The sequence below is a fragment of the Bufo bufo genome, chromosome 6 (assembly GCF_905171765.1).
Source record: "Bufo bufo chromosome 6, aBufBuf1.1, whole genome shotgun sequence".
NCBI lineage: Eukaryota > Metazoa > Chordata > Amphibia > Anura > Bufonidae > Bufo > Bufo bufo.
In genome coordinates this window covers 16,641,195-16,666,326 of record NC_053394.1, presented here as the reverse complement: position 1 = coordinate 16,666,326, position 25,132 = coordinate 16,641,195, and the positions used below count along the sequence as shown (strand labels likewise).

The following is a 25,132-nucleotide window of genomic DNA, read 5'->3' as shown; positions in this document are numbered from 1 at the left end:
CCCGTGGCCATGCTGTGGCCCGTAAATTGCGGGCCACGATGCACGAACACCCACCGTGGGGCAGTCGCAGCAGATCGCGGACCCATTCACTTTAATGGGTACGTGATCCGGCCGTTCCACAAAAAGATAGGACATGTTCTATCTTTTTGCGGAACGGAAGTACGGGACGAAACCACACGGAAGCACTCCGTAGTTCTTCCGTAGGGTTCCGTTCCGTGCTTCCGTTCCGCACCATTCCGCATCTCCGGATTTGCGGACCCATTGAAGTGAATGGGTCCGCATCCGTGATGCGGAATGCACACGGAACGGCCACGGAACCCACACATTTGTGTGCAATAAGCCTTAGGGGTCCGCCTTCTGCAACATATGACCAAAGATAGGGCTTAACCTAGGTTTTGCAGAGCAGAAGCACGGATCGGAAGCCCACGGAGGCACTATGAAGCGCTTCCGTGGGTTTTTGAGTCCGTGCCTCCACGCCGCAAAAAAGATAGAACATGGCCGTATCTTGAGTATCATACGGAGTGAATATGCCCAGTGCCCGTACATTTGTGTCCAAGTAGGGTTCACCCTGCCGATTACAATGATTCCTGGTTTGTGGAAATTAGTTGTGGTGTTCTTGAGAAAAAAAAAGAATTTTAATATTTATGAAAATGAGGATTTCAGTGCACTGAGGGGCGCCATAGACCTGACCCTGCCGGAGGTATAACCCAATGCTGTACATATTCCAGGCTCCATTTATAGTCCGTATAGGAGGAGAAGAAGAAGACCTCTGCATTGGCGCTGTCAGCAGGAGTCAGATACCAGGTGCGTATTGGTGCAAGTAGATAATAATTTTTATTTTCAGTCAACGCGTTTCAAGGGCGGAGAGCCCCCTTCATCAGGACAGTAATCTTACATTTATAGGGGATCCCTCTGTAAATGTGTTTATATAGCTCCCAAGGCTAGAGCCACGGGCCGTTTTTTGCGTTCCGTATACGGTCCGTATACAGAACCATTCATTTGAATGGTTCCGCAAAAAAAACTGAATGTACTCTGTATGCATTCCGTTTCCGTATTTCCTCTTTTTCCGTTCCGTTGAAAGATAGAACATGTCCTATTATTGCCCGCAAATCACGTTCCGTGGCTCCATTCAAGTCAATTGGTCCGCAAAAAAAACGGAACACATACGGAAATGCATCCGTATGTCTTCCATATCCGTTCCGTTTTTGCGGAACCATCTATTGAAAATGTTATGCCCAGCCCAATTTTTTCTAAGTAATTACTGTATACTGTACATGGCATACGGAAAAAACGGAACGGAAAAACGGAAAGGAAACAGAAACACACGGAACTCAAAAACGGAACAACGGATCTGTGAAAAAAAGGACTGCAAAATGCTGAAATAGCCATACGGTAGTGTGAAAGAAGCCTAAGGCTCCATTCACACGTCCGTGGTGTGTTGCGGACCCGCAAATTGCGGAACCGCAACACACCCACCCGGCACCCCTATAGAAATGCCTATTCTTATCCGCAAGCTGCGGACAAGAATAGGACATGTTCTATCTTTTGCGGAGCTGCGGACCTGAAGATCGGGGCCGCGCTCCGCAAATGCGGATGCTGACCGCACACTGTGTGCTGTCCGCATCCATTCCGTCCCCATAGAAAATCAATGGGTCCGCACCCATTCCGCTAAATTGCGGAACGGATGCGGACCCATTTGCGGACGTGTGAATGGAGCCTAAGGCTGGTTTCACACGAGTGTCACGCTCTGGACTCGCAGCACAGCTCCCGTACTGACATTCCTAGCACTGACATAGCATTATATTAATTTATGATTATGTCAGTGTTATCCAATACATTCCAGACCTCTAAGGGTTACATAGCATCATAAATCAATATAATGCTATGCGACCCCGTTAGTGCTGGAAGTTCAGGACAGGAGCTGTGCTGAGAGTCCAGAGCGTGACACTCGCTCATGTGAAACCAGCCTAAATCTGTATTCAGTGTGCACCACCTAGTGGCAGCTAAAGGTAAACCAGATTTTAATATTTAACCCTCGGAGTCTACTACTTGTAGCTACGGACTCCTAGCTGCTGAGTGATTATTTTTAGACATATAATATTCCGAACAAACGAAAAATTGGAAAATTGCAAGTTTTCTGAGCATCTGTTAATATGACAATGCCACCTCCAGTTTTCAGAGGAGATAGACACTTCAAAGACTGATAAAAATTCAAAGCCATTAGTAATTGCTGCCTCACAAAAGAAAGCCCCGGGGCCCAGAGACTTAATTATGTTAATCACCTCATCTATCTTAATACAGAAAGTGAATAATCCTCACAAACAAGACGTCTGCTGATTCCACTCGTTATGGTTTTCGCCTCTTCTAGATGCAGAAAGGTCAGATACTGTACACAGTGTATCATTATCACAGCTGAATCGGAGACTCATTAAGCACAGTACCATGTGGATGGCAGGAAAGCCGCTCCTACATATTACTTTATCCTAATATGATGGCGTAATAGCGGGATGGATGATTAAAGCTTAGCGAATGAAAGCCAGGCGTCTTGTGATTACATCTATCGCAGCGCTGTGGGTAAAGATTGTAACTGACGAAGAGCAAGCATCTCAAATAAAGAATCTTGTTTCAGAGATAAAAATGCATTTTTGGAACCAATACGTTGAAATAAAAAAGAAACGACTACTATGCAAAGAGCCTTATTTAAAAAAAAAACAATCTTGTTTGTGTACACGGCTCCCATGCAGGTCTATGCGTCTTCACCATTGATCGTGTAGTCATGTGATACTCTTTTATCTGCCCCCCCCCCCCTTCTACTGTATGAAATATGCAAGAGAGAGGACAGAGGGTGTGAAAGATTAGAAAGAATGTTTGTAGTCTGTTACCATGGCGATGCATAGCTCTGCAGAGGATCTGTAAGCATAAAACGTATATATATACTTTTTATCAAGACTATTTGAAAATATTTTCATGTTTTGGATTAGATACATTTGAGTATAAATAATGGGTTGAAATGTGTTAATACAGATGTTGCAACAATTGGCTACAGTGCGCTACTGCATAGCGTTCCTATGTGATTTAGTTAGAGCTGTATACATTCACTCTGTGCATAGGAAAGTTCAGAGTATGACACTGTTATTGCAGCTGCATCTTTTCTGTATCTAGGCTTTGAGGTGGTGTACCTTTATGGCACGGGACACTCACCTCTACTGCTAGCTAGCTACATGCAGGAATCTGCAGCATTCTCCAGCTCACAGTATCAGTCACTCTTGCATCTGAACATGGGACCTTCCTGCATTCATTTATCCTCTAACAGTCTACAGACATGTGCTCTCACTATGCCATGAGGGCCTGCATAATTTGCTTACATGACTAATATGATCCAAGTTACAGCAAAAACACAATTTGCCACTAGGTGACAGCATAATCTAAGTGCTGCTTACAAAATACACATACACAGTACAACACATTTATTGTGCACTGCATTATCAAGAATGCATTTCTCACTGTCCCCAGGGAGACTTACCTCCAATGTGGCAGCCATACAGTGCCCAACTCCATAACAGTGCCAGCCACACAATGCCTACCTCCATAACAGTGCCAGCAACACAATGCCCAACTCCACAACAGTGCCAGCCACACAATGCCCACCTACATACCAGTGCCAGCCACAAAATGCCCACCTACATAACAATGCCAGCCACACAATGTCCACCTCCATAACAGCGTCAGCCACACCATGCCCACCTCCATAACAGCGTCCGCCACACAATGCCCACCTCCATAACAGAGCCAACCATACAATGCTCAACTCCATAACAGTACCAGCCATAAAACGCCCACCTACATAACAGTGTCAGCCACATAATGCCCACCTCAATAACAGTGTCAAATACACAATGCCACCTGCATAGCAGAGCCAGCCACACAATGCCCAACTCCATAACAGTGCCAGCCACACAATGTCCACCCCCATAACAGTATTAGCCGCACAATGCCCACCTACATAACAGTGCCAGCCACACAATGCCCAACTCCATAACAGTGCCAGTCTGAGCATTGGAGGCACACAAAATAGCATATTGAGCCATAAAGTTTGTATGCTTCTAGACTTGCTTGGTTTTTCTCTTGGTTCTCCCATTTTTTTTTACAGAATCTTAAAGATCTTAAAAACAGGGTGAAATCAGTGGCGTACATAGAGAAGTAAGGGCCCCATAGCAAGGATCAAACCAGGCCCCCACACAGGACAGAAAGGTTTCTGCCTAAACCCTTTTCAATGACCCTTGGGCCATTTTTCCACTGCCTCATTTGCTAAAAGTTGTTCCTTTAGGTCTTATGCACAAGACCGTGCCGTTTTTTGCGGTCGGCAAACCGCGGATCCGCAAAAAATGGAAGCCGCCCATGTGCCTTCCGCAATTTGCGGAACGGAACGGGCGGCCCATTGTAGAAATGCCTATTCTTGTCCGCAAAACGGACAAGAATAGGACATGCTATTTTTTTTTTTCAGGGCTACGGAACGGTGCAACGGATACGGACAGCACACGGAGTGCTGTCCGCATCTTTTGCGGCCCTATTGAAGTGAATGGGTCTGTGAACTACGGTCGTGTGCATGAGGCCTTAGGAGGTAGAGTCCTGACTAAGTTTTCACCTCCAGTAGAAGAGGGGGTGATCCCAACTAAGACTGAGCACCCTCTGGTCCTGGGCCCCTTAGCAGTCGCATGGTCTGCCACTATGGTAGTTATGCCCCTGTGTGAAATTTATCATGAGGGTAATATTTGAAGTCAGTTTTACTTGAGTCTGCATTGATGTACCTTGTGCCAAATTTTTCAAATGGTGCACATTGTTTGGTAAATTGGTGCATCTTTGTTAAATTTGGTACACCTATAAGTTTTGTCTAGAAATGCAACTCCTGGCGAGAAAAAAATGTTGCAGTGGTAAATCTGGAGTGAAATTCTGTAACATAGCTGACCACACCTAATTTTCCACCAACTTTCAAAACTGGAATGAGAGGTGTAAAAAAAAGTCATAGTCTGCAACTTTTTGACACCAGAATTCTGAAGTGCACAACGTGATAAATCATCCCCATTAAAGTTAACTGAATTACTAAAAACTTGACCTTGCCTAAATAACTGAATGATAATGACATTAATTAATCCTGTACAAACCTAAAAAGTCAAAAAAAAAAAAAATGCCTTCACATGATGGGGGTGAATGGGATGCAAGAAAAACGTAATTTCCAGTTTTCCTTATGTAGGAAAATGTCAAACCTATGTGGGAGTGTGCTCTGTATACATTCTATATTCATGAAAACAGGAACTGTATGGCACTCTTCTGGCATTGGGTGCACTATGTTTCTGGCCACTGCAGGGGGCTGAAAGGCCATACACTATATGTATTGTGTGTATACACGTACTAAAATGGGTCTGAAGTGCCAGGATATAAAATGCAGACTAGGAATTGAGGTATTACAGCAGCAGCAGCAGCAGCTCTCCAGCCACAGAACTCAACGCTCTACTAATTACTGAAATTTGCCTAAACTTCAAAAATGAATTCTTTTGAGAACTTAATCAATGTTCTTATTAATTCTCCCAAGTGGAGAGCTGATAATGGGCATTGTACAAGGAGCTGTCACTTGGGGATAATTCTGCATGCGGAGCCCTGCAGCAGCATCGTCTGCTCAGCCGTATTCTTTACTTTGGGATTTTTTATTTTTTTTTGCACATTTACGTTGTTCGGGGGCATAATGCTAATTATTTGTTTAACTGTGCAATTCTCCCATTCAGTGTTTATTATAAAGTCTTTATGAATTTGCTTCATTATCACCTGGGGCTGAATTGGCAGGTGTTCTCCCTCTGCTATTCCCACAAATGCTGCATTTAACTTCATAGAGACATTTCTACTTAGCTGCGCTGCGATATTACACATAGTAATAAGACTCTGCGGGAGGGTGGAAAAAATGGCTGTGCTGTCTGCAGCTTCCACCTGCTGCCATGCTCCTCAGATCAAGGCTTCATCCTCACTAACATCGTCCCATAAGTGGAAGCGGTCCCCCTCCCCGCTCAATATCAGAACACTTCTCTCCTGAATGACTCTGTGCTGATGTAGGCGCTTCATCCACTATTGGACTCTTATGTTTGTTACATCCCACTGATCTTATTTGACCTTTTTGACACTGTCCTGTTCTCTCATTAGGTGTGCTGTAAGGGTATTGGTTCTGATCCCCTTTAATTATCATATCACCTTCTATATTCTCTGTAATGATATTCCTTGTAATGGAGTGAGTTAGGGATAGGTACGTAGATAACATACACAAACCCCCCATTGTGTTATCTCAGAGACATGCCCGCTACACACTAGATATGAGGAGGAGCTGAAAGGTATAAACCTTGTGCGCAAGGACAAACAACTGGAACTGCGCTGAGAACATCATCCAGGTAGGAAATTGTAGGTAGTGTTGAGCGAATCGAGGTATCCACAGTGGACTTTGATCCGAATTTCAGGAAAAATTGAATTTGAATTTCCTTGTGCTTCGTGGTGGTGAATCAATTTTCCCTCAAATGGGTGGGTGGGGGGGAGATAAATCTTACTCACCTCATCCATTTGATTGTGTAGAGGCCACCTCGGCCATCTTCATTGAAGATCCAGATTGAAATCGCGCGCAATGAGGTATGACGTCACCATGTTCGGGCATCGTGATGACATCACCATGCACCGCGTGTGATTTTGAGCTGGATCTTTAATCAAGATGGCCATCAAATGGATGAGGCGAGTATTTTTTTTCTCACCGATCAGCGATGAATGCTGTTCCCCGTCATTGCGACCGCTAATTACAAATAAATGCTCTTTGTGATCAAGAAGATCTTCACAAAGCTAATTTTTTATAAAATATTTTTGTAAAATTCAGCGAAGCAGCCAAACCAAATATTTAAGAACTTCGCTCATCTCTAGTTGTAGGTCTATCTCTCGCTTAAATACCAATATTGGACGTTCGAGTCAAAATTTGATAAGATTCACAGGTACTATGAAGCTAAAATGAAAACTCATTTCCATTTTAGCGTCAATAGTACTTGTGAATCCTATCTCTCTCTTGTATCACCATGGGGTGTCTGCCATGTCCTACAATATGGCGACAGAAGTTCCCCCCATTATGTTGCAGGCCAGTGATCATTTACTTGTACTAATCTTTATGTGATTTGTCTGTTTTATATTTTTTATAACATTTAGAAAATATATTTAATCATTTAGCCCGTATAAGCCTATTTATTCTCATTTGAATTCACATTAAAACATGAGTGGATAGGCAGGGCCCTGTTACAGATGGGACCTTGCACCGCTCCCACATCACTCTCACTTTTTTAGGCCTGGCGTGAGCGAGGAGAAGTCATAGACTGCAATCTGCTCCAGAAATACGCCTAATTTAGACACTTTTTTTGTTTCATAAATGACCCCCATAGTTTTAGATTCTGCAGCACAAGTTCCCCAATTACCAGTGGGATTTATATTTATTTTTGTATCTCAAAACAGGATTTTGGGGTAGCAGTGTTTTCTCACATGTCATGTTCATCTAAGCTGCATAAATAAGTGTCTTTTAACCTTTCTTAAAATCAGGTAATTATAAAGATGTATTTATATTTCATGTTAAAGTGTGGTACTACTGTCACATCCAGCCCTGTGTATGATAGGTCACCAGGTAAAAATCCGCTCACATCTCCTGTAATATTCTGCACTTCTTTGGATTATATCCCTTCCAATACGAAACTCCTTGGATGTGCATGGAACATACGGTACTTGCCGGATTCCTGCCCCGCTATGCCCATCTGACTGTGCCCTCATGGGATAAATACGGGACCAAGACACATTCCAGATGCTGCCCATCCAAACACTATGGAGCAACTAAATGAATCAGGCACAAAGGTGCTGCAATCATGAATGTGGCTATAGGGGGTCCAGATGGGCCCTGGTAACTGAGGGGGCCCAAAGACTCCACCGCCACATAAGACGACACCTGTATTACAAATGGCACATAGAAGTTGGGTTCAAGTTCCATGTCTGATGCAAGGATGCTGCACATAAAACTAAGTAATTTAATTCATATTAAGGCTTTGCCCCAATACTTAGTATCATTATTATGGCTTCGAACTTCACTTAGTATTTTGAATGCACAGGGTGTCCTTTTGTATATGCAATTTAATCATGGCTGGACTGACTATTTGGGCAATTGGTCACTGCCTAAGGACTCAAGACATCTGCTAAGGGACCTATGACCCTTATTGCCTGGGGCCCAAGTTGATTTTTACCGTACCCCTGAATTTCAACTCCTAGTATCCATTGGCATATGAACACCCAGGACGAGGATTATGTACTGTGGATAAGCAGACTATTTAGATGGTTGGATGGTATAATTAAAGGGGTTGTCTGGTCTCAACAAAATCCCAGGAAACTTCTACCATAATAAAATGTCCTTTACTCACCCACGGAGGCCAGAGCGGAGGCCAGTGATGACAACCATATGCTGTCCGTTTTTTTTAGAAGAAATGTATAGGGCCGTGTGCTATCTAGAAAAAATGTGGATTGGATGATAAAGCAAAATATCCCCATATGCATGAGGCCTGAGAATGGATGTGACTTCCATATAAGTGGATAATGTCACGTCCTCATGTAATAATCGCACAGATGGAGGACGTGTGTGTTTTTAGCTGGACCAACGGACGATGAAGGAATTGATGAGAAAACCCTGGGAGCTGCCACCTTAGATCCACAAAATCAATCCTAACGAAGCGGCTCCTCCATATGGCGACTCACAGGGAGGATATTTGCTCTCAGCAGCAGTGACTTAAGATGCTGGACCCAGGATAGGTTGGCGCTCTTACTTTTCATGATCTTCCAGATGGTTTTCTCTTTTTTCTTCTTAGGTTAATAAAAAACTCCAACCGAAGTAAAGTTTCAACAACCCTGTATGTTGCGGACTACGGCATTGAAAATGCCAGGGTAATCTTGGGGCACCACTTAACATCAGAACAAAACACAGCATTTTTCCCCATAAAGAGGTGTCCAACTTTTGCCCCACAGCCAAATAATTTGACCCATCATAAATACATATAGCATACTTATAAACACCACTGCCTTAACAAGACCCATTATAGCACAAAATACCGACAGTGGTCTACAGCATTGCCCCCTTGACAGTCATGTGACTTACAATGGTAAAAATACCCTTTAAGGGGAAAAAAATGCCCCCATGCCATCCTTAGTGCCCATATAACTACCAGAAAGCCCCAATGACACATACTATGCCCAATGAGTGCCGTTATGTCCTCCATGCACACTACCATGATCCATTGGTTGGTCACAATGTCCAAGGCCAAACACAGTTCCCCCTCTCTGACCTAATTGCTTTGTCTGCTCATTTTAAGGTGTATCCGTGCTCTAAGGGCATGAGCATGTAAATGAAAGTGGTTGCCCACTACTGACCGTAAAATGTATGGTCGCTAAAAATTCTTCTGCTTGGAAATAGATACTTAGTAATAGTCCTGATGAGAAAAGATGTGGAGTTCATACAACCATAGACTCCAACAGATGATGGCCAAGGAGATGTCACTGATCATAGCTGTGCTCTGAGAATAGCTGAAGACCAGCCTTAAAGATCAACTACAGAGGTTGCATCCAGGGCTTGTAGTATTGTGAAATATGGTAGGTGGGGGACCTGGTCGGAGTCCATGAGCTGCAGTGACATGATGGGACACAGAGCCATGAATCAATATAGAATAGTATCATAGTAAGCACAAAATAAAATAAAGGCAGAGCACCCTATTACTTTTCTCGTGGCTGCGGGTGACATTGTGTTATGGGGGTCCTATGATCCTATGGTAATCTGGACAGTCACAATGTCACAATTACTGTGAATGTCCACTTAATGCCTTGTTCTAGTTGTCAGCTTATCACCATGAGCTAGAACCCCCAGAGATCAGCAGTTATCATGGGAGACCCTAAGCATTACATAGGGGAGGCCCAGTTGGAAGTACTTCAAAGGGAACCTGTCACTGTCAAAATGTGAAGTAATTGGTGCGCAGCAAGTTATAGAGCATGAGGAGCTGAGCAGAGTGATATACAGTTATATGGGAAAGGATTCAGTATAACTTGTATTTCATTCATTTAATTTCCTGCTCACTCTGGGTTTTGAAGTCCAGGAGGCGGTCCTATCAGTGATTGACATCCTTCCCTCTATGAGGAGGCAGTCCTATCAGTGATTGACAGCCTTCCCTCTATGAGGAGGCGGTCCTATCAGTGATTGACATCCTTTCCTCTATGAGGAGGCGGTCCTATCAGTGATTGAAATCCTTTCCTCTATAAGGTGGCGGTCCTATAAGTGATTGACAGCCTTCCCTCTATGAGGAGGCGGTCCTATCAGTGATTGACATCCTTCCCTCTATGTGGAGGCGGTCCTAACAGTGATTGACATCCTTCCCTCTATGAGGAGACGGTCCTATCAGTGATTGACAGCCTTCCCTCTATGAGGAGGCAGTCCTATCAGTGATTGACAGTCTACACTCGATGAGGAGGCGGTCCTTTCAGTGATTGACATCCTTCCCTCTATGAGGAGACGGTCCTATCAGTGACTGACAGCCTTCCCTCTAAGAGGAGGTGGTCCTATCAGTGATTGACATCCTTCCCTCTATGAGGAGGCGGTCCTATAAATGATTGACATCCTTCCCTCTATGAGGAGGAGGTCATATCAGTGATTGACAGCCTTCCCTCTATGAGGAGAAGGTCCTATCAGTGATTGACAGTCTACCCTCGATGAGGAGGCGGTCCTATCAGTGATTGACAGCCTGCCCTCTATGAGGAGGCAGTCCTATCAGTGATTGAGAGGAGGCGGTCCTATCAGTGATTGACATCCTTCCCTCTATGAGGAGACGGTCCTATCAGTGACTGACATCCTTCCCTCTATGAGGAGGTGGTCCTATCAGTGATTGACATCCTTCCCTCTATGAGGAGGTGGTCCTATCAGTGACTGACAGCCTTCCCTCTATGAGGAGGCGGTCCTATCAGTGATTGACATCCTTCCCTCTATGAGGAGGCAGTCCTATCAGTGATTGAAATCCTTCTCTTTATGAGGAGGTGGTCCTATAAGTGATTGACAGCCTTCCTTCTATGAGGAGGAGGCGGTCCTATCAGTGATTGACAGCCTTCCCTCTATGAGGAGGCAGTCCTATCAGTAATTGACATCCTTCCCTCTATGATGAGACGGTCCTATCAGTGATTGACAGACTTCCCTGTATGAGGAGGCAGTCCAATCAGTGATTGACAGCCTTCCCTCTTTGAGGAGGAGGTCCTATCAGTGATTGACAGCCTTACCTCTATGAGGAGGCAGTCCTATCAGTGATTGAGAGGAGGCGGTCCTATCAGTGATTGACAGTCTTCCCTCGATGAGGAGGCGGTCCTGTCAGTTATTGACAGCCTTCCCTCTATAAGGAGGCAGTCCTGTCAGTGATTGAGAGGAGGCGGTCCTATCAGTGATTGAAAGTCTTACCTCGATGAGGAGGCGGTTCTATCAGTTATTGACAGCCTTCCCTCTATAAGGAGGCAGTCCTATCAGTTATTGACAGCCTTCCCTCTATAAGGAGACGGTCCTATCAGTGATTGACAGCCTTCCCTCTATGAGGAGATGGTCCTATCAGTGATTGACAGCCTTCCCTCGATGAGGAGGCGGTCCTATCAGTTATTGAGAGGAGGCGGTCCTATCAGTGATTGACAGCCTTCCCTCGATGATGAGGCGGTCCTATCAGTTATTGAGAGGAGGTTGCCCTATCAGTGATTGACAGTCTTCCCTTGATGAAGGGGGATCTGGATAGATTGGAGGCTTGGGCAGATAAGTGGCAGATGAGGTTTAACACTGACAAATGTAAGGTTATGCACATGGGAAGGAATAATGCAAGTCACCCGTACATACTAAATGGTAAAACACTCGGTAACACTGACATGGAAAAGGATCTAGGAATTTTAATAAACAGCAAACTAAGCTGCAAAAACCAGTGTCAGGCAGCTGCTGCCAAGGCCAATAAGATAATGGGTTGCATCAGAAGGGGCATAGATGCCCGTGATGAGAACATAGTCCTACCACTTTACAAATCACTAGTCAGACCACACATGGAGTACTGTGTACAGTTCTGGGCTCCTGTAAACAAGGCAGACATAGCAGAGCTGGAGAGGGTCCAGAGGAGGGCAACTAAAGTAATAACAGGAATGGGGGGACTACAGTACCCTGAAAGATTATCAACATTAGGGTTATTCACTTTAGAAAAAAGACGACTGAGGGGAGATCTAATTACTATGTATAAATATATCAGGGGTCAGTACAGAGATCTCTCCCATCATCTATTTATCCCCAGGACTGTGACTGTGACGAGGGGACATCCTCTGCGTCTGGAGGAAAGAAGGTTTGTACACAAACATAGAAGAGGATTCTTTACGGTAAGAGCAGTGAGACTATGGAGCTCTCTGCCTGAGGAGGTGGTGATGGTGAGTACAATAAAGGAATTCAAGAGAGGCCTGGATGTATTTCTGGAGCGTAATAATATTACAGGCTATAGCTACTAGAGAGGGGTCGTTGATCCAGGGAGTTATTCTGATTGCCTGATTGGAGTCGGGAAGGAATTTTTTATTCCCCTAAAGTGGGGAAAATTGGCTTCTACCTCACAGTTTTTTTTTGCCTTCCTCTGGATCAACTTGCAGGATAACAGGCCGAACTGGATGGACAGATGTATTTTTTCGGCCTTATGTACTATGTTACTATGTATGTTGTGCTGTCCCTTTATTATTGCTACTAGGAGCGGAGGAATGAATTACCAGTAAAGGTCCATCTGAATGTTAACAGATGGTAGGGAGGGGGGGGGGGGTCCCTGCAGAGTCAGACACCATCCAATCAGTGCTGCCAGTGTCAGGCTGTGCAGACTGGTAACACGTACGTAACATGTGGACCTTTATTGTCAGCTGCTGACCATTAGGAATAGTAAAGGGATGGCGCAACATGCAGTCATAAGAATGGATTATTATCACATGGGTAATGCAGACATGTCAGGAGAATAGAAGGGTCCTTTTTAAGCATCAAGTTAATGTTTGCCACCTCTGTATCACAGTCCACGTGTGGTCCTTGGGGCACATATTGTGAGCGCAATCTATAGCTTTAGGATTTATGGTGAACTTTAACAAGCTACTTAAGCAATCTACAGACTGTTGTTAACTATATATGCAAATGTATTTTAGGAAAACTTTTTTTGGCAGCGAGAACAAGTTGTCTCCTGAGAATATTGATAAAATAATTATCAGCAACAATCTGATGGAGAGCGTCCACTCTCTGAATCCTTCTTATCACCTCCCACCCCAAAATTACCATATCTTATCAATACTGGTGTCCATTCCACCATGCAGCCTCATTAATTACTCCAGGGAAGGTCTGGCGTTCTGTCGGTATGTTGTCCTCTATGCCCTAGAAGGAACGAGTCGGCCGGAGGCTATTGTCTCTGGAACAGATAGGATGCCGAGGATACTCTGCAGGAAGTTCTCCGGATAACATCTCATCCTGAGGATTTAAATTAAAAAGTTGTGCAAAGAACAATTTCCACTTTATGTTTTCTTTACCGTTTACTGTATAACAGTCCTCGGTTAAAGGGGATGTCCATGAGGGAACGGATACATTCTTTCCCTTTTAATTTTGTTGCATTAGTCAGATTGGCAGTAACAGAACTAGATACAAGGACACAAAATAGTTAAACGTGTGCAAGATCTCACGACTATTGTGACACAGTGAGAGGTTTTGTCTGGGAAAACAGGTATTTTCCTCCCAGCATGTGCTGCTGGGCTGATTTACAGCCAGATGAGGTCAAATACCAGACCAGATTTTGAGTGCCGGTCCGGGTTTTGGCAGCACCTGGCTGTCCTTAAATAGGCAGCTGGGCTCAGAAGCCGTGTCTCGGTGTTGGGATCTGGGAGCCTTGTGTCTGGATGAAGGCTTGCTACCTGTTTGGAGTGAAAACAGGTTGGTGCTGCTATCAGCAAGGACTCTTTAAGGCAGAATTGCTGTATGGTGTGAATTACCACCAACACCGCAAGGTGACTTTTTGTTTGATTATGACTGCTTGTTTTGTCACTTGCCTAAAGTGTGAATAAAACACTGAACTGTTTGATCCAAAGAACTTGTTGTTGCCTCTATACTGCTTCCGCTAATCCTGTCTACCAGAGCGAAACCCCACACTATCCAGTGTTGTTAATCATGGAGTCGGGGCTGTGACAACCTGCCACCTACTATGCAAGGAAATTGAAAATGACCACAATCTTATAAGAAAATGTATCCTTTGCAGTTCAGTTCCGTTGCTATGGGTTACCGTTGACCCTCTTACGGTGGTGATACTACTCATGCTGAGCTGTGAGAATACTCCAGTAATGCACTTATTTACGGTAAGTTATATGCAGCCTCAGTGGACATGTGACAAACTTAAAGGGACACATCCATCAAATTTTTTTAAATGGTTTTCTGGATATAATGTTGTGAATTCGCTCCATGGTATTGTACTTCTTTTCCTGACTATTTTCCTTCCTCTTTGATTGGACTTATAGCACAGCTGACATTCTTAACTCTCTCAGTCAGACCATCAATAAGGCCAGACAGCCCCCCTGTAGTGACTCAAATACAGTATAGCATCACACATTACATTAATCAATGCCATGCTCTTCTGTGGGCATCTTTATCTAGACGCATCAAGACAACAAAAGAGCAGCCATAATGTTATCCCAATTCTACATATACTATTATTTATGTTGCTGATAACTGCTCACAGGAGCAGTAAACTGACAATGGATTACCTATTTACATAGCAGATCTTATCATTTATGCTGACTGCTATAGAAAGGCAAGATTTTGTATTTGATTTCCAATGACATAGTATTGCTGAAATGAAAAGGAAAAAACAGGCAAAAATTTCTAAAAAGAAATGCTATGAATTTTTAGGAAATGTCTCTTTATGATGGAAATGTTTCTTTAAGTGTGCAATGTAAGAAATGGCAAGTGATGTACTAGTAAAGTTCTGCATACAGGAGTCAGATACCAGCGAGGTGTTAGGTGATGTATGCACCCCAGTGGGTGAGTAATGTCCCAGGTAGCCCATGATATGGAGATACAGCCATGTGTGTTATATACCCTCAGACTGGTTGTCGATGTTCCCTCAGACTGGTTGTCGATGTTCTCTGAAACTAAGTGTTATGTAAACAGTTGTGTGTATAGAGATACTGCATTGTAAAGAGTTGGAATGAATGGGTTACTTGCCATGTATGCAGCATTACCCAGGTCAGCATAGGGGTCACACCTAAAGCATCCTCATGACCACAGATCATGTTCCTTTGAAGGGATAAATACAGGTTCCTCAGACATCCTCAAGGTACAGAGATACAGTAAGTTAGAAAAAAGTGATCACTGGTAGACGATGCAGCTGCTGGTGAAGAAAGGACCAGCCATGTATTTGTGGTAGTTAGCTAGCTAGTGGAGGTGAGTGGCACTTGTTAAATGGTGTACTACCTCAGGGCCTGTAGAAAGTCTTAGCAGCAGTTGAAAACCCACAGCAGCTGAAGAAGGCTAGCCTGGAGCAGGGGTAGCCGACTTGCACTTCTTAGTCTTTGCACCCTTGAGCCGTGAACTTATGAATTGCCAGGTCCTGAGGAAGTAGTAACAATTGTGCAGAGATTGACGTCTGAGACGGTGTGCGTAGAGTGTGTCATAAGAAGAGATACCGCAACCTATTGACTCGCCTGTATAGAGTGTGTATCAGTGCAACACCAGGCAGGTTGCAATGGGCTGTCAAGCAGCAAAGCCATCTTCATTGTTGTCATACAGAGAGACTCACAGATAAAAGTGTTGGATATTTAGCTGTAATGCCAGAAGAACGAGTAAGCCTGTCGCCACTTAAAGAGCCAGTTTGCCAAATCATTTGCCAGTGACTAAGCCTGTGCCTTCTATGAGAAGCTGTTGTAATCAGTACGCTTGTTGCCCCATGTGATACTGTAACTATCAAGCCAGTTGCCTCTTGTGAGAACACTGTAACCACCAAGCTTTACTGTGATCAGTAAATCCATTGATCCAAGTTATCATGGTGTCGGACTCCTTCCTGACCAAAAAGGTTCCTGATAAGGTCTGACACCACTTACAACTATCCCGAACATGAAATAAGTTTGCAAAAACATCTGATCAAAATGTTGAAATTGCTGCTTTACAAAAAAAAAATTAAAAAAAATAGTTTCAAATACTGCAGCAAAAGCTTCACATGTGAACATGCCTTTAGTGCCACTGGCACCATTACTGATGTGTTGGAGACTAGGTGAATGAAAGAAGTCCATGAACATGGAGCCAGCTGTCTGGCGATTGAGCATTGTACATATAAACCGAAGGGTGGCATCTGTCAAGTTTACAATGCAGAATATATCATTTCCCACAATGCATTGATATAGGGCAGGTATGCTCAACCTGCGGCCCTCCAGCTGTTGCAAAACTACAACTCCATAACATGCCTGGATAGCCTACATCTATTAGGGCATGCTGGGAGTTGTAGTTTTGCAACAGCTGGAGGGCCGCAGGTTGAGCATCCCTGATATAGGGGATGCAGAGGTAGCAGTCACTCCCAGGACCAGGTGCCTAAAGCCCTCTCTGCAACACAAGAAGACACCAATATTAAAAATGGCACATGGCAGATGGGGCTCTGGTAGAGATTTGGAAACATTACGCCTCTGTTCACTTCCGCTCTGCTCAGCGCAGCAATAACTGTGGCTTCTCACTAAGAGAACTGGAAATAAATATGAGCGACATTAAGTGTCTGCTCAGTGCAGTGTAACCTGACAAATCCTCTAATTACAGGGTTGTACTCGATAGCACTACATTATGATATAATGGAAGAAGACGATACGCAGCAAGGCTATAATCTCGGCCTCGGGGGCACTGGATGTGAGGCATTGCACTGATGTATTATGTTATATCAATAATTGAAGAGGAGATATCACCATTTATGCAGAGAAGAGTCATGAAGTAATATTTACCAGCAATATGTCCGTATTAGAATTTGTGTCTGGACTTTAATTGTACAAATATCAGCAGGTGAACTGCTCCATGATTTGACGCGAAAGTAAACTAATACAATTTGTACGGTCCCGTGTAATAAGTAAGCTGCAGTCTATTGCAGTCCAGCTGTTCTGAAACTAAAACTCCCAGGAGGATGCCCTTGAAAATGCAGTATGGTACAGTATACTGGGAGTTGTAGTGTCAGGGCATTTGAAGAACACTAATGTAAAGTCTGGAGCTCAGTGAATGTGCAGGTGAATGAGGGGATCGGGAGAAATAGCTGTTGACTAGATACGCGTTTAAGTCCAGTCCATCCAAGAGATAACTGATGGCCAAACAGCAATCTCTCCAGATCCTGAGGGAGATTGTAGAGGAGAGAACACTGCTGACAGATAGTGTTGAGCTCGAATATTCGAATAGCAAATATTAATCGCGAATATCGCAACTTCGTAAATTTGCGATTCGCGAATATTACGAATATAGTGCTATATATTCGCTATATCGAATATTTATCATTTTTTAACATCTGAAAACATGATTCCTCCATGCTTCTTTCTTGTGGGGCAATGAGTCATTGGCCCACAAGACACTTAAGCAGGAAGGAATCATGTTTTCATATGGAAAAAAAATGACCAATATATTCGTTATTTAGAATTTTCGCATTATTTTTTCCTATCTGTACAGTTGTTCGCATACTCCTCCCCGATAAGCGTCCCCGTCACCATGGGAACGCCTGTGGGTTAGAAAATACCATCGGATCTGAGTTTTCCCTGAGATCGTGAAAACTCAGATCCGATGGTATATTCTAACCCACAGGCGTTCCCATGGTGATGGGGACGCTTGTCGGGGAGCAGTATGCCAAAGTGGAATAACAGTACACATTGAAAAAAAAAAGACGAATATTCTAAATAACGAATATATTCGCTATATTACTATAACTTTGTTTTTTAGAATATTCGTAAAAGTTATAGCAATATAGCGAATATTCGTAAAATACACATATAGACTGCAATTTAGCTAATATAGTGCTATAGTATTATTTTTTTATAGTGTCAATTTTTTCCAAAACTGAAGTTAGCTAAATTACAGTCTATATGTATATTTTATGAATATTCGCTATATTGCTATAACTTTGTTTTTTAGAATATTACGAATATTCTAAAAAAACAAGTTATAGCAATATAGCGAATATTCGTAAAATACACATATTAGCCTAGCCATAGCCATAGGAAAGTTGCCTTATACAGTTAAAAGAAAATTCACAATACGCAAATAATTAAATCGCATATTATTTGCGATAAATAGAATAATGATGAATATCCGATTTCGACGAATATAAGACGGATATTCAATCGAATATTTGCGAAATATCGCAAAATCGAATATGGCACCTCCCGCTCATCACTACTGACAGACTCCCCTATCCCCTCCAGTCACATTGTCTGTTCCAGACTCCTCTGTTCCATTGAGACAGCTCTGCCATCTATCTTCAGACTCCTCTGTGCCCTCAGAACACCTCTGTCTCTTCCTGACTACTCTGTAATCTTCAGATTCATCTGCTCCCTCATAAAACCTTTATTTCCCTCAGATACCTCTGTCCTTCCCAAACTCCCTTCTATTCCATAGACACCTCTGTCCCTGTCCAAACAGCTATGTTCCCTCAAGATTCCTCTGCCCTCTTCACCCACCTCTGTCCTATCCAGACACCTCTATTCTATGCAGATTCCTCTATATCCACCAGATTCTTCTGTCCCCTCTAGATACCATTGCACATCCAAAATCCTCAGTCCTCTCAGAAAATTTCTATCCTCTCCATACTTCTCTGTTCCAACCACACTACTCAGTCCCTTCCAGACTCACTTAGTGTTCACTGAGAACACCTTGGTCCTCTTGAAACATTTTTATCCCATCCAGACACCTCTATTCTCTGCAGATCCCTCTGTTCCTTACAGACACATCTGCCCCTCCTGAATTCTTTTTTCCCTTTTAGAACACCTCTGTTATCTCCACATTCCTCTGTCCTATCTAGATCCGCTGTCACCCTCTAGACTCCTGTGTTCTTTCCAGACATGTCTGTCCCTTCCAGACTCCTCCTGTCATCTCCAGGCACCTCTATCCATCTCCACATCTGTATCCGCGGCAGGTTCTTCTGTCCCCTCCAAACTCCTCTATCCCCTCATATCACCCCTGTCTCCTCCTGACCACTCTGCCCTTTCCAGACTCATCTGTTCCCTCCAGACCCGCTGTCCTCTCCAGACTCCTGTGTCCCCTCCAGACTCCTCTATCCTCTCCAGACCCCTCTGTCCTCTCCAGACTCATCTGATCACTCCAGACCCTTCTGTCCTCTTTTGACTCCTCTGTCCTACCCCAGACTCATCTGATCCCTTGAGACCCTTCTGTCTTCTCCAGACTCCTCTGTCCTCTCCGGACCCCTCTGTCCTCTCCAGACCCCTCTGTCCTCTCCAGAATCATCTGATCCCTCAAGACCCTTGTGTTTTCTCCAAATTTCTTTGTCCTCTCCAGACTCATCTGATCCCTCCAGATCATTCTGTCCTCTTTTGACTTCTCTGTTCTCCCAGACTCATCTGATCCCTCGAGACCCTTCTGTCTTCTCCAGACTCCTCTGTCCTCTCCTGACCCCTCTGTCCTCTCCAGACTCATCTGATCCCTCAAGACCTTTCTGTTTTCTCCAGACTTCTCTGTCCTCTCCAGACTCATCTGTTCTGTCTACATACCTCTGTTCTATCCAGACTCCTCTGGCAGCAGTTTACCTCCATGAAAACAACATTTTTAAACATGTTCCCAATTGTAGCAAGTTCTCTTTTCCTTGAGATTTGAATATGGCCTCATGCACACGACCGTTCCGTTTTTTGCGGTCCGCAAAACGGACAAGAATAGGACATGCTATATTTTTTTTGCGGGGCCTCGGAACGGAGCAACGGATGTGGACAGCATCTTTTGCGGCCCCATTGAAGTGAATGGGTCCGCACCCGAGCCGCAAAAACTGCCCGAAAAATGGTCGTGTGCATGAGGCCTATTTGTGTGAATGTTCTACAAAGGGTGACCTGGTGAGAAATAAGTGCACCCACCTCATGTGCCAAAATGCTGATTTCTGACAAGAAGTGACAACTGAGAAAAGGCTAATAATTAAGGTCTTCAGGAAAATGTCATGTGACCTGATGAATGTCTGGGGGTCAGGAGTTTGGCATGTGCTTCATCTCGCCCCTTGACTGCTAATCCATGTGACTGGCTCTTCTGCTGCCATAGGTCTCCCTCAACATGACCTTTGACAATTACATGTTCGTTTACATAAGCAAAACCAATTGTTTCCACATTGTATTCACACATTAACTGCTATTTTCTGTGCAAGCCAATTTGATTATATTATATTATTATTATTAGGTGCTTCTTAAACTGTTATTTCTTCTTAATTCCTCCAAACTCCCAAGCTAAATCTAGGAAACTGTTTTTCTTACAGTCAATGGACTGGACTAAATATGAATAGAGATCAGCCACTGATATAATAGGCTGGTGACCTTATATTGATGACAGCTGAAGTGATCTGCTACAGAAGTGACCTTCCTTACCATAATTTCATGATATTCTGATATTTATATATGTTCCTGTATGTGGACTCCCAGTGGTTGTGACAAAAATGAGAGTCTGTCAAGGGTTTTGCTAGTAAGCCATGATATTGTATTAAATTTGTATTGAAGAAATTGGAGTCCTTAACAAAATGCAAGGGTGGGGTGGATCCATCCGTGAGACCTTGCACCATCAGGTTTGTCACAGAGGAACCACCTATGGGCATGGTAAGGCTATGATAGAAGATGGTCGCCTCAGAAACTTGCAGGGTATTTGGGGGTCCTCACTGAGACATACTTTGCCGTGTGGCAAGGGGTGGACTGGGAACTTAAAGTGGCCCTGGAAAAAAAAACAAAAAACTAAAAGTGGCCCAATGTTATAGGCGGGTCCAAATTGACAGAACGTGTGGCAACACAAGTAGGCCGCCTCAGCAATATCATAGCGCAAAATACTGTCCCATCAGTACTGTATACCACAGTGTAACACAATGCATTGCCCCAAAAGCTGCCCCTCTGTGGTGGTCCAGTTGTCTCTGATTAGGATATGGAGCAGGCTTAGGAGGTGAGATGATGGCCATGGCAGTTGAATTTAGGAGAGCATATGCGATTGCTGGCCGGGTACAAGAGTAATCTGATTCTCAAGCTTTACTTATCCCTGAGAGCTCATTATGTACCTGGCCAGCAACAGAGAGGAAGGTTTGGGAGGCCCCCGGGCATCGGCCCACTGGGAAACTTCCCTGTAAGGTCTACGGCCAATCCACCCGTGTGTGGGTTTTGGGCCACTAGCTGTTTAGGATTCTGTGATGTTTACTTGATTTGTATGACGTTTAATTACATTAGTTCCCTTTCCTTCTACTACTGAGTGGTGTTGGCCGAGGCTTTGGAAATAAATGCAGCCATTCTCACCCAAATTTTGTGAGAATGAGACGGGTAAGAATTACTCAGGTGAAAATGACTAGTATGAGAATGACCGGTAAAAATGAAAGGGTGAGAATGACAGTGGGGAGAATGACTGAGAAAGGAATTATTTATTATCTATCTATCTATCTATCTATCTATCTATCTATCTATCTATCTATTTCACCATACTCGCCACCCAAAATAAGATATCCATTCTATATTACAAATAACTGCTTTCCTCTCTATTACATACAGTACTGTTCTAGACAACATTACAATATATTGTACAGTCGTGGCCAAAAGTTTTGAGAATGACACAAATATTAGTTTTCACAAAGTTTGCTGCTAAACTGCTTTTAGATCTTTGTTTCAGTTGTTTCTGTGATGTAGTGAAATATAATTACACGCACTTCATACGTTTCAAATGCTTTTATCGATAATTACATGACATTTATGCAAAGAGTCAGTATTTGCAGTGCTGGCCCTTCTTTTTCAGGACCTGTGCAATTCGACTGGGCATGCTCTCAATCAACTTCTGGGCCAATTCCCGACTGATAGCAACCCATTCTTTCATAATCACTTATTGGAGTTTGTCAGAATTAGTGGGTTTCTGTTTGTCCACCCTCCTCTTGAGGATTGACCACAAGTTCTCAATGGGATTAAGATCTGGGGAGTTTCCAGGCCATGGACTCAAAATGTCAACGTTTTGATCCCCGAGCCACTTAGTTATCACTTTTGCCTTATGGCACGGTGCTCCATCGTGCTGGAAAATGCATTGTTCTTCACCAAACTGTTGTTGGATTGTTGGAAGAAGTTGCTGCTGGAGGGTGTTTTGGTACCATTCTTTATTCATGGCTGTGTTTTTGGGCAAAATTGTGAGTGAGCCCACTCCCTTGGATGAGAAGCAACCCCACACATGAATGGTCTCAGGATGCTTTACTGTTGGCATGACACAGTGTTGGCATGACACAGGACTGATGGTAGTGCTCACCTTTTCTTCTCCGGACAAGCCTTTTTCCAGATGCCCCAAACAATCGGAAAGAGGCTACATCGGAGAATATGACTTTGCCTGTAACGGTCACGTCCACACACACACAGGAGGAAGGATAGTGACCACTGCGCTCCACCCTCACCCCTGGCCCTGCCTACTTGCCTCACGAGTCCTGATGACAGGGGACAACCGGACGACAGTCCCTAACTTAGGATATGTGCAGGGAAGACAGACAAGTCAAAATACGGAACATGAACGGACCGGGTCAGAACCAAGAGAGCTACGCAGTACAAAGGATTAAGCAAAGAATGGTCAGGAGAAGCCGGGGTCAAATACCAGGAGAGCAGAGAAGTACAAGAGGAGTCCTAAGAGAGTAGTCAGGTGGGAGCCGGGGTCACAATACCAGGACGGATGCGCAGTACAGGAGGAGCAGGCAAAAGGATGGTCAGGAAACAGGATCAGGTAAGTATTCAGCAGTCCAACAAATAGCCAGGAACCTAGAAATTAACAGGCAACCTGTAGCCAGCAGGCTGCCTGTATTTATAGTGGGGAGTGAGGGTCATGTGACGTGGCCAGCGTCACATGACCGACAGACCAACCAGTCGAGCACCGAGTGATCAGCTCGGCGCTCAAGGCAGACTAGGAGCAGGGAGCCACCCAGCTAGTAAAGCCGCCCTGGGAATGAGGTTAAACACAGATCCTCACTCCCAAAGCTAAGCAACAGGTCTGCGGGCAATGGGGGACCGAGTGCACCTTCGGAACCCCGTGACAGTACCCCCCTTTTACGAGGGGCCACCGGACCCAAGACTTCAGGCGATGGCTTTTCAGGGTGTTCTAAATGAAATTTACGAACAAGTCTAGGAGCATGAACCTCCCTGGCAGGTACCCAAGATCTCTCTTCAGGTCCATACCCCTTTCAGTGAATCAGGTACTGCAAGGAATTACGCACCTTCCTGACATCCACTATTTTAGACACCACATACTCGACAGCATCATTAACAAGAACCGGCGGAGGCGAGGCTTTTGATGGTACTACCGGTTCAAAATATTTTTTAAGCAGAGATTTATGGAACACATTATGAATGTGGAATGACTCGGGCAGCTCCAACCTAAAAGATACCGGGTTATTGGGCACAGTATCATTTTGAAGTGGGTCGATGCAACAGGAATAAGGGACACCACAGGAGTTGACGCCAGGAGAACTGCAGTTAAAATACAGATTTATGGACCAGTCTTGGTAGGACTGTACTCCACAACACTCCATGCCAAGTTGTAGCTCATCCAATAGAAACTTAAGGTCCGAGTCATCTTGATATCTGCTCATGGCTACCAGCATGGTCTTCTTCACTGAATCCTAAATTCGATCACGAAAACAAAGAACCACCAAGGCCAAAACGCATTGTGTAACCAACAGCACGGCAATGCCAGTAGAGAAAAGCCTGAGGAGGCATATGTTTTCTCGGATGAAACCGACGCATCCCGAGAAGGACAAAAAGCACACGACCATGCCCACCAGGACGAATATCAGCATGGGGTCAGTACTCAGATTCCCAATCTTCTCTCCGATCAAGGACTGCTTGTCAGCAAGGCCCCAAAACCCAAAGCATAGCAGGCCGAATCCTAATGTGAAGAAGATGAAGTTGAAAAAGAACATAAGATATTTGATGATGGGTATGAAGGGATCGGGATGATAGCCTGGAGGTGGCCAGTCTTTTGGATCATCAGACGATGGAGAGCTCTCTACTTCAACACCATTATGAGTCCAGTATAGGAATTCATCCGATTCCTGGCCATATTTTGTGTTCTGTGCACCCTTGGGTAACAAGCTCCTGGATTCCTCAGGTTTCTCAGGGTTTCTCCACAGAATGGAGAAGGGACACAGTTTGTGGAGCAGGCGATACATGTTTGTGCCCATCTTCACGAGGAGAAATGTGGACTACAGAAACGTATCCCATCCCCCAGTAAGTTAATCAGGAGACGGGCGGTCAGCCTCCTATCATGTGAGGCACCGTGTCTCCAGAAAAGGGTTCTGGGAGCTTGATCTGGGGTTCAAAATGTGGACTGGAGGGCAGAGGAGTGGAAGAACCTTGCCCTAACTAAAAAGAACGGAGTTTCTCTCTTAGCTCCTGCACCACCTGTGTCAAACTAGAGACATGGTCAGTCAGGGTAGTAAGCGGATTCATGATACAGTGGTTATTGGGCCTGTTAATCTGTAACGGTCACGTCCACACACACACAGGGGGAAGGATAGTGACCACTGCGCTCCACCCTCACCCCTGGCCCTGCCTACTTGCCTCACGAGTCCTGATGACAGGGGACAACTGGACGACAGTCCCTAACTTAGGATATGTGCAGGGAAGACAGAGAAGTCAAAATACGGAACATGAACGGACCGGGTCAGAACCAAGAGAGCTACGCAGTACAAAGGATTAAGCAAAGAATGGTCAGGAGAAGCCGGGGTCAAATACCAGGAGAGCAGAGAAGTACAAGAGGAGTCCTAAGAGAGTAGTCAGGTGGGAGCCGAGGTCACAATACCAGGACGGATGCGCAGTACAGGAGGAG

At 44.3% G+C, this 25,132-nt stretch overlaps 1 pseudogene; it reads right to left on the bottom strand.

Annotated features, from left to right (window-relative positions):
* LOC121005452 overlaps positions 1-24,485 on the bottom strand; it is a 168,613-nt pseudogene extending 144,128 nt beyond the window's left edge.
* Positions 24,486-25,132: the final 647 nt, after the last annotated feature.